This window comes from Cupressus sempervirens, chromosome 3 (genome assembly GCF_028749045.1).
Source record: "Cupressus sempervirens isolate cs-2001-9-10 chromosome 3, ASM2874904v1, whole genome shotgun sequence".
Lineage (NCBI taxonomy): Eukaryota > Viridiplantae > Streptophyta > Pinopsida > Cupressales > Cupressaceae > Cupressus > Cupressus sempervirens.
The window spans coordinates 867,592,604-867,609,451 of NC_143120.1; the positions used below are offsets into that span (position 1 = coordinate 867,592,604).

General features: G+C 35.3%; 1 protein-coding gene across 7 annotated transcripts in view; it reads left to right on the plus strand.

Moving 5' to 3' along the window:
- The first annotated feature begins 1,932 nt into the window (after positions 1-1,932).
- LOC149569530 (uncharacterized) overlaps positions 1,933-16,848 on the plus strand; it is a 192,944-nt gene continuing 178,028 nt past the window's right edge. For 2 of the 7 annotated variants that reach the window (XM_089822208.1, XM_089822206.1), the window contains exon 1: positions 1,933-2,098. The gene's annotated coding sequence lies outside the window, so the exon portion shown is untranslated. Of the gene's footprint in view, positions 2,099-3,237; positions 3,315-16,848 lie in introns of all 7 variants that reach the window. The other 5 variants (XM_089822201.1, XM_089822204.1, XM_089822202.1 and 2 more) reach the window with 4 other exon arrangements.

A 16,848-nucleotide genomic window follows, 5' to 3' on the forward strand; every position in this document is an offset into this window, starting at 1 on the left:
ATATAGGTAGGACTCAAGGTGGTCTTCTTAACCTTTTTCGTGATCCTCAAATCAAACCTCTTTAGGGTCAAGTTGGGTATCCCTTGACTTGCCTCCATGAGATTCGTCTCTTCAGTCGTGTACAAGTGATTAAAGTTTCCCCATGAGGGAAAGATCCACATAATTCAAACACCATTTCCCACCATTGTGCATCCCGTTGGAGCTCTATCCTTGACCATTTTTTTCTTGCTCTAGTAGGGCCCTAGTTGTTTCAATAAGATATGTTGTTAGTTGCCTATTATAAGGTCAAGGAACTAAAATTTCAAGTTTATACCAACTACCTTTGCTCCTCTTATCCAACCACCTTATGAGTTTCAATGCACTTTTACCTTTGTTCATTCTTTATCAGGGCTTAGGTCAAGTGCGTGCTCCATCCAAAGCCTCCTTATTTACCACGAGTCTTGTAGCCTTTGATAGTGTCTTATGCTCTTGTGTTTGCACCTAATACAAATGAAGGAAAGGAACCCATGCTATCCAAACCTAATGTTCACTCACCTTTCCCTATCTTAATCATCACATACACACCTCATTATCTATGGTAACAATAAGAGGTCTCTTAAGGTTGCACCCTCTCCCCTAACACTCACCTCTAATTTGAGCAACCATCATCATTTCCACTATTGCCCACAGGGGTGTAAAAAGAAGTGCATCTATGAATTGTTGATAGTTGCTACATTAGTTTCACCTCCTAATCGATTAGTGGGGCCCTCCTCTTTGTTGGAAACAACAACCACTTCTATGGTGTAGTTTGCCACTAGATCCTCGAAGGCTTCTTAGAGTATCCCACATCTATGTCAAAAATAGTTCTGATGTGAGTGTAAGCACTGCCATTAAGAAAAGGTCTTATCATACGAGGTCACTATAAGGGCAAAACGTGCATCTTTCAAGCCCATGTTTGTTTCTTTGATTTTGCTGCTAGCCCTACTCATGCATCCATCTTAGCTACTCCAACAATTCAACCTATAACTTTCTCTATCTCATTTGCCCTTGTGTCAAGAGTAATCATTAGGTCTCATAACAAGTGGGTCCAACTCTTCATTTCTCCATTATCAGAGCACCATGGGAGTTGCCTTTTATCACCACCTTGCTCGATATCCTACCTTTTTTTGTATTGTTGGTAAACATGTTGCACACCAAGGTAGTATCAACAAAGTGATGTGCACCTAGCCCACACCAACTTGTGATTATCACCTCAACTTCCTTATCATCCTCAAGGCTACTATAGTGGACTGACGGGCTTCACTTCCCACCTTCAAAATAATTTTTTCCGTAGCGCCCAGGTCAAAGTTCTATCATCATAAATTTACCCTAGCAACTCTTTCTATTGTATACTCAAAATGGAGCTCAAGCTTTGGATACTCTCGAGTTCATCTTCACCATTTCACAATGGTTGATGGGTCGTCTTCTACATCTACATCTCGACACTACTCACTTGCAAGCTATAAGACTTGCTTGTTTGCCTCACTTGATCAGATTTTAGCATTGCGATAATTTTCACATGATCCCTCTCACATTGAAGCACTTCGAAATGAAACATTGATAATAAAAACATTCTTACACAATCATACCCATAAATACTCATGCAATTGAATCAATTGGTTAAAAATTGTTAAAATTTATATAAATGCTCAATTATAGTATTATAAATTATATTATATGTTTATAAAATTAATATTATGCATCATTAAGAATATTTAAAATAAAATAAAATAAAAATCAGATATCCAAACTCACGTCCCATCACGATAATTGAGTTAATTTTAATAGATAATTGATGCAAAAATGTTTTATTTTTTCATGCATCGCAATTCCATGGATTGGACTTAATGTTTTTTACGCGGAATAATGATCGGATCTTTTATATTTAATGGATCCCATTATTATTATTTTATTATAAGTGCTACGATTAAGAAGGATGGGTAGAGAATTTCTAATAGAAAAGAAAGCGGTGGAGAGCGGTGGGCTCCAGAACGAAATGCGAGGCACTGAAAGCGGTCTATAAATGTCCAGATCAGTACAACAAGAGGGAAAAACATTGGGTGCTCGTGTTTGGATCCAGGTATGTTTTCAAAATTTTATCTGCTAATGACTTATACTGGCTTGTTATTATTTTTGTTATTTTTATTATTTTTTAAACGTTTGCTCTAAAGTCTTCAACGGCAAAATTATTCGCTTGAGATGAAGTATTTGGATTTCATTTTCTGGACATTTTCCGATTATCCTTCTTTGGAGTTGATTGATTTTTTTTTTCAAAGAAGTTAGTATTTCGGTGTCTGTCTGGCTTTCTTTTGCTTTAGTTTTTTGGATGTCAAGAAATGATTTAGAAGATTGGATATTTTTTAAGAAATGTTTTAGACGATTGGATATTTTTTAAAGTGTAGAATATAATGAAATATATATATATATATATATATATATATATATATATATATATATATATATATATTTCATTATATATATTTGCAATGCACAATCCTGTGTAAGTTTAGAACAGTGGAGTAGATTTTCTATAGAATGGAGTATTTGAATATTTTAAAATATTTTTTGTAAATAATCTTTGGAATAAATTTTGCTCATTGCTGAGGGAAAAATAAGATTATCAATATTAATCAAATCATTTTTGTGGGTTCATTATAAGATTTTCTGATTATACTCTCCTTATCTCGAGGAAAGAATGCAATATTTGATAACGATAGTAATTTTTGCCTTACCTATCCCTTTTACCAAACTGTTAATCAGCTTGTATAGTTTCAAGGTCTATGATATCATGACAGGACATAGAAGACACGCTTGTTGACTGTGTTAGACTCTTGTTGGACTCATTTTACAATGGTAAAGACTAGTGGAGATTTTTCTAGGAGAAAATGTTAATTTTCACGTTTAATTTATAAACTATGTGAAATATTAGTTATACACCATGCCTGGGTTCCATGTAATGGATCCTTGTTTTGGTCTATCTTTGTTTGAAAAAATTATTAGTTGATCTTGAGACACACATATTTTTGATAAATATACAAAAAAATACTAAGGGCCCACAGTGAATATTCTAGTTGATTGTATTTGGTTCTTGTTGATCTTGTGTAACATCTTTTTCTTCTCTTTTTTGCCTTTTGGTGCATTGGGCATGTATTTTTTGGTTACTTCTGAGCTGTTTCATTTTTTCCTGGTAAGTATAATTCCTCTTTGACTTCCTTACAGATCTCCAGGAAACTTTTGGATGGTTCTTTGTATTTGGATTTGTGGTCTCATTTAGAATGCCAGAAATTTCAATGCAGGTCAGAAAATTATGAAAATTGACCTGATAAATTTTTCAGTTGGGTTATGTATGATATACTTTCATATTATTTCGAGTTAGCTTCTAAATGTGCCTCTGGGATATTAGAATCAGTAATATTTGCTTTCTGAACAAGTAATTGTTTGCAGTAAATAGGCATTATTGGGGGCTATACCTTAGGATGTGCATGAACATCAAAATTACTGCAGTTAAAAAGTGCATGACTTGTGCAAACCCTATATTTAAAGGGCAAGGATGAGACCAGCTCTATAAATCATTTTTTTTATAACACGGGTGTAAATGGCTTATAAAGTTGGACACAATCAGGTTCAAATCAATCTGTAACTTTTTTTGGCTTCTCATCTAACATTCAAGACCAGCATAAAATTTCCAAATCTTTATTGATACTCAACTGGATGGGGGAGTCCCTCTTTCTGGACACTCACGGGAGCCACTGGGCTTATGTGTGCAGGGTTGTGATAATTATTTCTTCAATTAGATGTAATCCCCAGGTTGATTTTGTCACCTGCCTCATTCCACCAGTGTCAAGGTCCCTGCTGGAAAGTTTATTTTGAGTAGAGATTTGTAATTTTATATCCTAATTGATCTGAGCTAAATCTTGGGCCCTGTGCCTAGCCACCATCTCAGAAAAAAAGAAAAAAAAAAGAAAGAGTTGAAGTGACATTTCTTCCATTGACTTCAGAAAGATGAAAAAGAGCAATGCCACCTTCTTTGACAGTATTAAGAACAAGTTTACCAGCAGATCTCTTAAGCGAGCCTATTGTTTTTGTTATATCACTGATATTTCTAGCTAGTTTGTTATTATCATCACAGTGTACAGAATCATGCTCTTCAGAAGTATCATAATGTTAAGAAATTTATTGATGTTCAATTGAATGTTATTTTGTGATAAACCTAAAACTTGGATGGAGCTATTGATAACTGAACATATATTACTTTACTCCACACAAGGGGGAGATGGGTATTCAGGAGTATGTTCCTAATTATCTCCATAATGAAAAGTTAAACAACCATTGCAATGAGAGTAAACTTTAAAGCTGGTCTGCAAACTGCCAATTTTCCAGCCACTCAGGAGCATTGCCAGGTTGCCTTGGCTTGCCTTCTTGTTATGAAAACTTCCACAGCTTGTGCCCATTTTCTCCTTTAACAAAGGGGAATCCCTGGTCACTCTTTGTTCTCTATTTCCATCTCCATTATCTATCCAAGCACTACATTTCAAATGCATAATCGATTTTCCTCTGTAACTTGTAGCTAAAGTTATGGAAGCAAAACACCCATTTAAAGAGTCATGTCAGCATTAATCCTTACAGCAGGTAAATCTGTTAAGAGATCAATGAGGGCAGACAAGTAATTGAACTGTAATATCCTGATTTATATTTTGTTTGAAATATAAAAACCCTATCTGTAATTAATATCAACCTTACAAAGAAATACAAATGGAAATCTACAATATACACCCTAATTTTATTGATAATATTCACTGTGATTATGGCTTGTTTCCCTTACAAAGAAATACAAATGGAAATCTACAATATACACCCTTATGTATTGACAATATGTACTGTGATTTGTTTCCACTCAAAAAGATTTTATATTTATTTCTGAAGTATAAGGGCTAGAACAACAGACTCTAATATATTAATAGTACTTGAACTTATGCCAAAAATTGTTGACATTGTTTCAGTTTTTGTTTGATTTAAATATTTCTCAAAATCAGAAGTTGTGTGAAGAAAAGATAAGTTTATTATGTTGAAAATTATTGCTGCAACAGAGATCTTTATCTTTGGAAATATGGGTGTTATTATCGTTAATCATCTTCAGCTGAAAAGGTCACTTAAATTTAAATGTGTAATATTAAATGTAAATGACATGTGTCATTCACATGCATTGAGGCATGAATATCCAAAGAATTATAATTAATTTTGGGAGTTATGGGAATCTCAAGAGACCTTCGGTTATAATGTCGAGAGTCTCTCCTATTGTTATATATTTGCATCAAGCAAAAAATGTTGTACACTTGAACATTTCATTATCAATAAAGATATATTTGTATTGTGTGGCTAGGTTTTTCCCTTCACTCTTGAAGGGTTTTCCCAAGATAATTTTGGTGTTTATGGTTTCAGTTATGGCTCTTTCTCATTGTTTTTTTTTTCTTCTTTGTTTTTGGGCTTAAAACTTAACATGGTATCAGAGCCTGGTTAATATCAGCAATGAGGTTACCTTCCTGTAATGATTGTGATTTTAGCTATGGATATGTATTTATCTATTCAAAGTTTTATTCTTCTTTTGAAAGTTTGTTACGTGTGTAAAGATTTATTTCTCTCCAGTATGCCTGGTTGTGGCTTTGTGGCTCTGAATCCTAGTCCAGTTTTTGCATCCACTCTCCCCATGTCAAGATTATTACTTGTGTCATTTTGCATGTCTTGACATGCTTTGCATTGGCACTGTTACTATGTTTTGAGAGTTTTTTTTTGATTTTTCTCTCGTTATATGTAAATCATGAAAATTCGTTAGGAAATCTTATTTGCTTTAGATTCTCTAATGTTTTGCCGCTTGAGTCTCATTTTATTATTGTGGCTTGGGCTTACCATGAATTTTTCTCATAGAAAATTCTCTCCATACTCTCTCCAACGTGGACATACATCATAAGAGTTAATTCTAAGAACTATCGATCATCCATGTTTATGTTTTTCCATATGTGACTTTTATGTTGTGTTTCTCAAGTTATTGGGTCTATAATCATTCTAGATTTGTCGTATTGAATGAACGCATATGTTCAAGTCTTCATTGTGAATATTGGACTGATACAAATTTATGTTTAAATTATATTCTCATTCCATATACTGCAGGGGTTATGTGAGAACTCTTGATGGCACACGATATTTGCACATGATCTTATAAGATACCATTTCAAGGTCTTCATTCACGAAAGCATCAATTATTTAATGTTTAATTACTGAGCATATACTTTAGACGGAGATACAACTTGGTATATGTTGCCATAGGAACACCAATCATGGTTTATTTGTTTCTGCATTAGCTGGTATGGAATCCACATTGTCTGGATAGATGATTGGCGATTAACAAGAAGCATGTATTGCTTCATTCTTTGAGTTGTTTGAATCCTGATGAGAAAGACAAACTTTCATCATTATGAAATGGACAAGCTAAGCTCACGACAGGTAATCGTAATATTGTGCGTTTCTTAATGAAGGTGAGTCTTTGTTCCAATAGGATGTAGCCTCGTTTTTAATAAATTGAATTGCCGTTCTTTTATTAAAAATTTAGATATGCTTATTTTATTATTTTGTATGCATAACATACATAAGTTTACTTTTCTCTCATCTACTCATTTACTTGTGACATGTTTTGCATGAGTATCGGGCAACAACATCCTTTTCTAATGCACCATAAACTCTATGCACGAGTCTTCAGTTGACATTGAGTATAGAAGAGTTATAATATTTTGTGTGCGATCAATATTATCTTGGATTTTTGTTTGAGAGTTGATGCAAATGATTCCTATCACGACAGCGCAGAGTAGTCCATCCTTCAAATTCGATGAGAGGAAAAATAGAATCGATCAAGATTTGGAGAAGTCTTGAAGAAAGCCTATCAGCAAGCGGTAGAGAATATTGATGTTTCTCAGTAAGTCCTTGGTAAAGAGATATTCGCATGTGCAGATGGCCATTCGGTGGAAATGGCCAATGAGAAGGCACTATGTTTTATATGGGTGCTAGTGGCCTAAGTAGTGACAGTACACTTTGACAGTTCAGACAAGAATTTGTGAAAGTGTGTTCTATATACTAAAAGGGAAGACGACAGCCTCCTTTTCTTCCCATCTTTTATATATTTTTTAATCTTTTATCGGGATTGTCTTTCTCTGTACATGTGCCCAAAATAGGTTACATATAAAAGAGGTAAGTGTTATTGTGATTGATTTGGTTTTAGAGGTTTTCCTTTATATTCATTCCTGTGCATGTTGATCACAAATATATAAGTATTTATGGTTACATCTCTTGAAAATTGGGTATACATAGTGTTTGTCCTAGTAGTGATATTTGTGATTGATTAATCTTTCATTATTGCAAGACATTATATGTAGATGGGAACACTCTTTAAGACTGATTTAATATTCAACTTCAGAGGGAGGTTGCATTACACGACTGAAATCAATTGGAATCAGTTATAACCATAGGGAGTTGTTCTTGATTGAGAGGGAGTTCTCATTAAAACCCTTGTTTTCTTTTACATGCTTTGGTGTAGTAGATTTTCGTGACTTATATTGGAAAAGAGTTTCAATTGTGGCTTTATGTGTTATTATTAACGTGAAATCAACAACAAGATTGTAAGATCAGCTATGATAACTCTTTCACTATGCGATAGTGAACATCATGTTGAGAGAGTCCATGATGTCATCACGTTGAGAGATTCCATGATGGGAGTTGGATGTCATGTTGAGATATTCCATGACAATTCATGTTGAGAGAGTTCGTGATTAAAGACTTAGCTGCGAGTCTTACAAATCTTTCATGTTTATTGATTTCATGATTATGGTTGATTGGTTCAAATCTTTCATGTTGAGTGATTTTGTGATTATGGTTGATTGGTTCAAATCCTTCATGTTGAGTGATTCCATGATTATGGTTGATTGGTTCAAATCTTTTTTATGTTGAGTGATTCCATGATTATGAGAAAATGTTTTAGGTCTATCATGTTGAGAAATTCCATGAGTAAATTATTCTCTTAGTGTTATAAGAGAATCTGGTTATGCTTCTTGCAGGATTTTCATATTGAGTGACTTCATGAAATTTTATAGGGTTTATATTGTGTGATTGATTAGCTAAAGATCTCTCTCTGGCTAAGAGGGAGTGTTGAAAATATAGTTTGGAAATACAGGCGTTATTACCGGTATTGATTGGTTCAAATCCTTCATGTTCAGTGATTCCATGATTAAAAAATTGATTGGTTCAAATCTTTTTTATGTTGAGTGATTCCATGATTATGCGTAAATGTTTCAAGTCTATCATGTTGAGAAATTCCATGAGTAAATTATTCTCTTAGTGTTATAAGAGAATCTGGTTATGCTTCTTGTAGGATTTTCATATTGAGTGACTTCATGAAATTTTATAGGATCTATATAGTGTGATTGATCAGCTAAAGATCTCTCTCTTAGCCAGAGAGAGATCTTTATCTTTGGAAATATGGGCATTATTACCGTGATTGTCATCTTTAGCTGAAAATTATCTTGTGTTGAAAATTATAGCTGCGACAAAGATCTTTATCTTTGAAAATATGGGCATTATTACCATTATTGTCATCTTTAGCTGAAAAGGTCACTTCAGTTTAATTTGTAATATTAAATGTAAATGACATGTGTCATTCACATGCATTGAGGTATGAATATCCGAAGAATTATAATTAATTATAGGAGTTATGGGAATCTCAAGAGACCTTCAGTTATAATGTCAAGAGTCTCTCCTATTGTTATGTATTTGCATCAAGCAAAGAATATTGTACACTTGAACATTTCATTATCAATAAAGATATATTTGTGTTGTGTGGTTGGGTTTTTCCCTGCACTCTCAAAGGGTTTTCCCAGGATAATTTTGGTGCTTATGGTTTCAGTTATGGCTCTTTCTCATTGTTGTTTTTTTCCTTCTTTGTTTTCTAAGGCTCAAAACTTAACATATTATTTATTAATGTCCAACAAATGACCAGAAAGAGGGTCAAAGGGATTGCCATTACAAAGTAAGGGCTAGCTTGAACCGGGACACCAATCGGTACCCACAGAAAGTAAATAACAATATGAATGAACCGACAAACAACAATAAGAAGGCACTGGAGCCAAATAGGGAGATCCCAAAATCCCACTACATATGTTAAGCAGTAGAGAATAACCCCATAACAAAAGCGTAAGCAGGGGGCACAATCGCCCTTGACATTCTCTAAAAGAAGAAGAGAACCACTTCTTGAAAGAGCCTCAACCCCTCCAATGTTTCCTGAAAGAAGAAGAGAACCACTGCTTGGAAGAGCTCTCTTGATGTGAGTTTTGTCCCACTACATCATGTAGAATCAAATACTTAAATGTTTTGAGGAGAAACACCAAACACCCAATCCTCTCCTGATACAAAGTCATCTCTCATGTTAAGTTGGCAGAGTAAGATCATGAATGACTTCAAGATTCCTTCTTAATTGTGGATTTCACTCAGTTTTATGATGTGATATGCTGGTTATCACAAAGGGACTTACACTATTCATTCAATGGATATCCATTGTTGCACTTCTAAAGTTTTGGCTTTACAACGTGCAATGAAAATATGATTTTGATCTTCCAATCTTTCCACTTCAACTTAAACTTCACTTCTACTACTACTCCTACATCTACTTCTAACTGTGAATGCAAGGAATCATGGATGACTTGGACTCTACTAGATGTGATCTCAACAATGGCTCCACCCACCCGGTGCAAGCTTATAAGGAATACACAAATGATTTTCACATCAATATCTTCTCTCCAATCCAATCATCTCGATGCAAACCAAAGATTGAACATCAATTGAAGTTAAGTGTTTTCATCAGCTTACCACATAAGGCACCCTTACCATTAGCAAGAGGCTAGTGGCCCAAATTCGTTCGAGTCAAACAAGTAAACATCCACAACAACTTTTTATATAACTAAACTACTTCAACATGAAAATAAATCTACTCTAAGTGAAAGATTGAGGAAACCATGCGATACTACAAAGCAATATTAAGTAATCCACCATTAAGAACCAACAATGCTTTGACAAATATTATAGCAACAACTTCATCAAGTCTCTCCCTTAGCTAGCCTACGCTACTCTAGCTCTCTACTACCTCCAATCCTTAGGCTAATCTCCTAAGCCCTTTTAATCATATAATTACAAATGAGAAGGCCTTGGCCTTTTATAATTTCTCAATCACAATGAAGGGCCAAGATTGATTCAACATCAAGGGCCGAGATTTCTTCCTACAAAGCCTAATTAGGGCTGCCAAATTTACAGCCACTTACATGAAGGCACCAATTCATGGGCCAATAAGCAAATTACAATTATTATGATAGCCATGAGAAAATGGGACACTTGGAATGTTGTGATTGATTGTGCTCGAAATGGAATTTTTTTGATTGAAGGAAACAAACAATTGCCACCTGATCATCCTTATTGTGTGCTTGGAGTCTTGGCTTGTAGAGTATCCCCAACATTTGTGATTTTCTCCATCCTTTGAAATTTCCTCATGGAATCGACTTGAATCACTTGTGTCTTTGTGAACTGATGAACTCGATCTTTCTTGATTCTCCTTGAACATGTCCTCATGTAGGTGAATCCTCTATGCTTTCTTGACTTTGCTCTTGATTTTGACTTGAGTTTGCTGGTTGATAGCTTGACCACGAATCCTTCCTTCTCACTTGAGTCCTCAGGCTTGAGTCGTTTGCTTGAAGTTTTGAGGCCTTGATCATCACTTTGCCCTCTAGCTTCCCCTTCTTGAATTCACCTTACAAAATGAAGGAGAAGGTCATTAAGCTTGTAAAAAAAATTTGAAAATAAAATCACATCACCAGAATGAACAAAATTCATCCCAATTTAAAACCAACCATTTTGCAAAGTACAAGCAAATTTTAATCTCATCACAATCCAAAACCTTTTATATTATTATTTTTATTTTTCATTTGTAATTTTCGTCGCTTTCTCTCAATTTTTTCATTTTTGAAGAGAGGAAGGATGGTTTTGGTGATTAACAAAGGATGATGGTTGGTTGGGGAAATTTCAGAAGATGTGAAATATTCATCGAGTGGAAAAATTCCAAAGTTGCAAAATTTCCATCGGAGTGGAAAACTCCAAAGATGTAAAATTTCCACTTGACATGGCGTTCTTAAAATTTCCTTATTTGAATTTTCCTTAGCAATTCCTTGCTCTACTCTTGATCATAATGTTGCCTTCATGCCATAAATTAATCTACTAATGCCTTAGAGGATGGCGAACTTGAGAGACTCAATGTGGGGAAATTTTGGAAGATGTGAAATTTTCACCAGTGAAAAATCCCGAACTTTCGAACTTTCCACCTAAGGGAAAATTCTTTGGAAAAAAATTATCAATCTATTCCCCTCATCATTCTAAAATTGCAACGTTTGAGTTGCCACCAAATAAAAGGCCCCAGTCTTGAGGGTTTTGCGAGAAATGAGGAGGGGGGAGATTTCAAAAGATCCAAAGTTTCAACAAAAGGGGAGATTTAAGATCCAAAATTTCCACCAAAGGGGAGATTTTGAAAGATTCAAAATTTCTACAAAAAGGGGAGATTTTGGAAGATCCGAAATCTCCACAAAAAGGGGAGATTTCAGAAGATTTGAAATTTCTACCAAGACTTGGTTCTCTCACAAACTTCGTCCTGTTTTCCAACATAGAAACCCATTTCTCCCGAACCAAAAAAAATCACTTTCCTCTTGGACTTGGACTACGAAAATTCTTGCAAGTGGCATCAAAATGCTTGCACAAACCCAACGCAAAAATTGCTTCCCAATGAGCCAAAATTGTTCAAAGTCACCCTGGACTTGACTTGAAAAAATGTTGCCAACCAAAACCACCTAAGACAAACACTCCTAGCTAAAGAAAAAAAGAGGGGTTTACCATTTGCAGTGGATTGATGGTGTGAAAACCACACAACATCTAGCATCGACCTAAAGATGTTCCTAAACATTTCAAGAACCTTTGACCGACGCCACTATTACCCAACAAACAACTATGAAATGCACTAAAAATGGATAAAACCATGAAATTGAGCTAAGTGCCTTCATCCTCAATTACATGTGTGTGTTTATTCCTCGCTCGACAAGAATCTAGAAAGCCTCTCAGATCCATTGGACTTAGCTATTTTGATAATTTTACTCCAAAAGCACCTTGGATAGAGCCTTGTTGCTAGTTAGGTGTCCATAGCCCTGACGAGGTTATTGTTGTGGTCAATCACAAACATTGCTCTACCTTTAGTGATTATTTTTATAGCATCGGTAGAGATACTTGCACACCAAAAGCCAAACTGTTTCATTTTCATTTTTTTTCTTTTTCTTTTTCCTTTTCTCTTTTCTTTTCATATTGCCTTTCTTTTCTTCTCTATCTTTTATTTTGTCTTACAAGTAGTGATGCTTGTAGAAGGTTTGGAAGGCCATAGTGTCGCTGAAGCAGGTGTATGATTTTCACCTTGAGAACTTTCAAAGTACTTAGAGCATTTAAGTTTGAGTAATATGTCGTAACTAAAAGACTTGGATGCCTCAAACCCAACGAATGAATTCAATCCAATTTTAGTACAAATCCTTTTCGCAAGATAAGATTATTAGGAATCTCATTTCTAATTCAAGGAAACCTCACAAAGAGATATCCAGGAAATATACCAAACAAATCCATTGGGAGACATACCAAAGTGTGTTGACTAACACCTACCTTTCTAACAAATTTGGATCCCTCTAGCCACTAAACCTACCAATCAAGCAACTAAACATAGACGGCTAGACAACTAAAGAAAACAACTACCCAACTACGTGGGTAAAAAAACTCGAGGCAAAACTACAGGTTGACTCTCTAAAGGAAACTAAGCCAAGCAACTAACCAACCCCTTTGAAAGAAATATCAAGTCAAATGATTGGGGGTAAATTAACTTCCTAGCTCGACAAGAAAACAACTACTCTAACCAACGAAAAGGAAACCTACTCTAACCCTCTTGAACCAAGTGGTTCAAGACAAACCTATTCTTGTACCAAGTGGTACAAGAATCCCAAAGGGATGATCCATTGACTAGACTGACATATACAGTTGATCTAACATGGTTTCTCAAGATGTTCAAGAGTAACAAGGTTTGGGTCATGATTCTTATTTTTTACAAATTTATCCTTTTACTCTGAAAAAATATTTACTCTCTCATTTTCAAACTCAAGAAAATTATCATGTAACATGTGGTCCAAGTTTTCATATCCAAACCTTCATAATCAAAATAATAACTTTCAAATTTTCAGCACTAGAAGCATGTAAAGAAACAACCTGGCATGTCTCATGTGGTAATTCATGTTGAAATCCTTGTTGATCATCCATAGCTCTAGGAGGTTGCAAGTGGTGGATTCCCCATCTGGTGTCAGCATTAAACTCATTGGTGTTCAAAGCAGGATTACTCTTAAGATCAAGTCCTTGGAATATTGCTTTAGGTGGCTTGTCCTTGAACATGGACCACGTGTCCTTGTGAACATTGCTAAGTGCATCCTAAAAAATTAAGGACTCCTTGATAATTCCTCCTTCAAATATCTCCCCAAGCCAATCAAATGAAGAGTCACTCTATAGTAGCAATCCAAATTGTTCTTCAACGTCTTCCTACAAGGTGTTGCATGTAAATTTTTCTTTGCAAATATCTTACAATTCTTCATGTAGAGTCTTATCAATCTTACCCTCTTCAAAACTAGAAGGAAGCTCCTCACCAAACATCCACATATGTTCATCAAATTTAATCCCAAGTGGCAAGGTCTTTGGAGGTCGAAGTTGATGGTGAACCATGTTACTTGTAGTAACTTGATCGTCTTGAAATGCATTTGTCAATGTTACAACTTCCCTCATGATATCCTTTAGCACCCCCCCAAAGAACTTGGCGGTGATGATGTCTTGTAATGACTTATCAAATTGCTCTTCATACCTTGATTCATCTATGATAACTTGTAATTCCTTATCCAACTTGTCCATTTGAATACCTTCCTTTCCAAGGGTATGTGAAATGGCTTGCAATTCATCCTCGAGAATTCGTCCTTGCAGCACGAGGGAAAGCTCACCAAGGATCACCTCATCAAACTTGTGATGATTTTCTCCCAGTTCTCCTCTTGATGTTTGTCTTTGTCTTCTATGCCTCCCCTTCCTTTGGATGAAATCTATTGCGTTCTTAATTTTCTTTTCAACATCTTCTTGTGACATTATGCGTGAAAGTTCTTCCTCTTGATTTTCATTGTAATTATACCCATCCATTCCGCCTTTATGCAATTGATTTCTTTCTTTAACCTTTGGTTCCTGACTTGAGTGATGACTACCACCTTCCTTTGACATCCAACTTGGGAGCTGGAAGAAATCCTTGCCTCCCCCTGCAAATATTTCCTCATACCAACCCAGTCGAAACTTGGTCAAGTCAGTAATGTCTTGACAAGATGGACAAGTAGATTCCGAGTGTAAAAGGCGATGCACACTGTACCAAGTGTTTGCTCCATATCCAATCCTTGGTTTCCTATTAGTATCCTCTTTGAACTCAATGAATTGTGCTTTCAAATTAACAAGTACAATAGGCTCATACAATTGTGAAAAATAAATTCTCCCTCGCAATGCTAAGTCCACCCTCAAAAGGAATATCAAATAGTGCATCTCCTCATGTTTAGTGGTGCCATGTATCTTACATTTCCCTTTTGCTACTAGTTGAGTCAAATCACATGGATGCAACCTCTTGTTCAAATCAAACCAAATAGGAAGAACATCCACCCGCCTTTCCATTGAGAACCTTTCCCTTTCTATTTTTTGAGTTTTTTTGATTTTGAAAAATTGATTTTATTTTTTTTGGATTTTTTCACTTTTGAATAGATTTCCTATCTCAAATACAACTTGAAAGCTCGCTTGTGTTGATAACTCCATGAATGAATTTTGTCCATGCCCTCCTGCTAGTTCCAATTTTTGTTGGGGTGAGTTTTGTGCCATTACAACGTGCATAATCAAATACTTAATGTTTCGAGGAGAAACATCAAACACTCAATCTTCTCTTGATATAAGGTCATCTCTTGCAAAGTAAGATCATGAAATGACTTCAAGGTTCCTTCTTAATTGTGGATTTCACTCAATTTTATGATGTGATATGCTGGTTTTCACAAAGGGACTTACACTATTCATTCAATGGATATCAATTGTTGCACTTCTAAAGATTTGGCTTTACAATGTGCAATGAAAATATGATTTTGATCTTCCAATCTTTCCACTTCAACTTGAACTTCAATTCTTCTACTTACTCCTACATCTACTTCTAATTGTGAATGCAAGGGATCATGGATGAATTGGACTCTACTAGATGTGATCTCACTAATGGCTCCACCCACCTATTGCAAGCTTATAAGGAATACACAAATGATTTTCACATCAATATACTCTCTCCAATACCATCTAGATGCAAACCAAAGATTGAACATCAATTGAATTTCAGTGTTTTCATTAGCTTTCCACGCAAGTCACCCCTACCATCGGCAAGAGGCTAGTGGCCCAAAAAATTGTTTGAGTCAAACAAGTAAACATCCACGACAACTTCCATTCAACTAAACTACTTCAACATGAAAAGAGAACTACTCCAAGTGAAAGACTGAGGAAACCATGCAATACTACAAAGTAATATTAAGTAATCCACTATGAAGAACCAACAATACTTTGACAAGTATTATTGCAACAACTTCATCATCTCCCTTAGCTAGCATACTCTACTCTAGCTCTCTACTACCTCTGATTGTTAGTCTAGTCTCCTAAGCCTTTCTAATCTGATAATTACAAATGAGAAGGTCTTGGCCTTTTATAGCTGCTCAATTACAATGAAGGGCCAAGATCAATTCAATATCAAGGGCTGAGATTTCTTCCCACAAACCCTAACTAGGGTTGCCAAATTTACAACCAATTACATGAAGGCACCAATTCATGGGCCAATAAGAAAATTACAATGATTATGATAGCTGATGAGAAAATGAGACACTTGGCATTTTGTGATTGACTATGCTTGAAGCTGAAATTTTTTGATTGAAGGAGACAAACAATTGCCACCTCATTATTCCTTATTGTGTGCTTGGAGTCTTGGCTTGTAGAGTATCCCCAACATTTGTGATTTTCTCCATCCTTCAAAATTTTCTCATGGAATTGAGTTGAATCACTTGCATCTTTATGAACCCATGAAGTTGATCTTTCTTGATTCTCCTTGAACATTTCCTCATTTAGATGGATCCTCTGTGCTTTCTTGTATTTGCTCTTGATTCCGACTTGAGTTTGTGGGTTGATAGCTTGATTATGAATTCTTCCTTCTCACTTGAGTACTCAGTCTTGAGCCATCTCCTTGTATTATCCGCTTGAAGTTTTGAGGCCTTGATCATCACCTTGCCCTCTAGCTTCCTCTTTTTGTATTCACCTTATGAAACAAAGGAGAAGATCATTAAGCTTGTGAAAAAAATTTGAAACTAAAATCACATCACCAAAATGAACAAAATTCATCCCGATTTAAAACCAACGATTTTGCAAAGTAGAGGCAAATTTTAATCTCATCACAATCTAAAACCATTTATATTATTATTTTTAGTTTTTTATTTTTAATTTTTGTCACTTTCTCTCTCAATTCTATTTTTAAAGAGAGGAAGGATGGGTTTGGCTATTAACAAAGGATGATAGCTGATTGGGGAAATTTCAAAAGATGCGGAATTTCCACTGAGTGAAAAATCCTGAAGTTGCAAAATTTTCATCAGA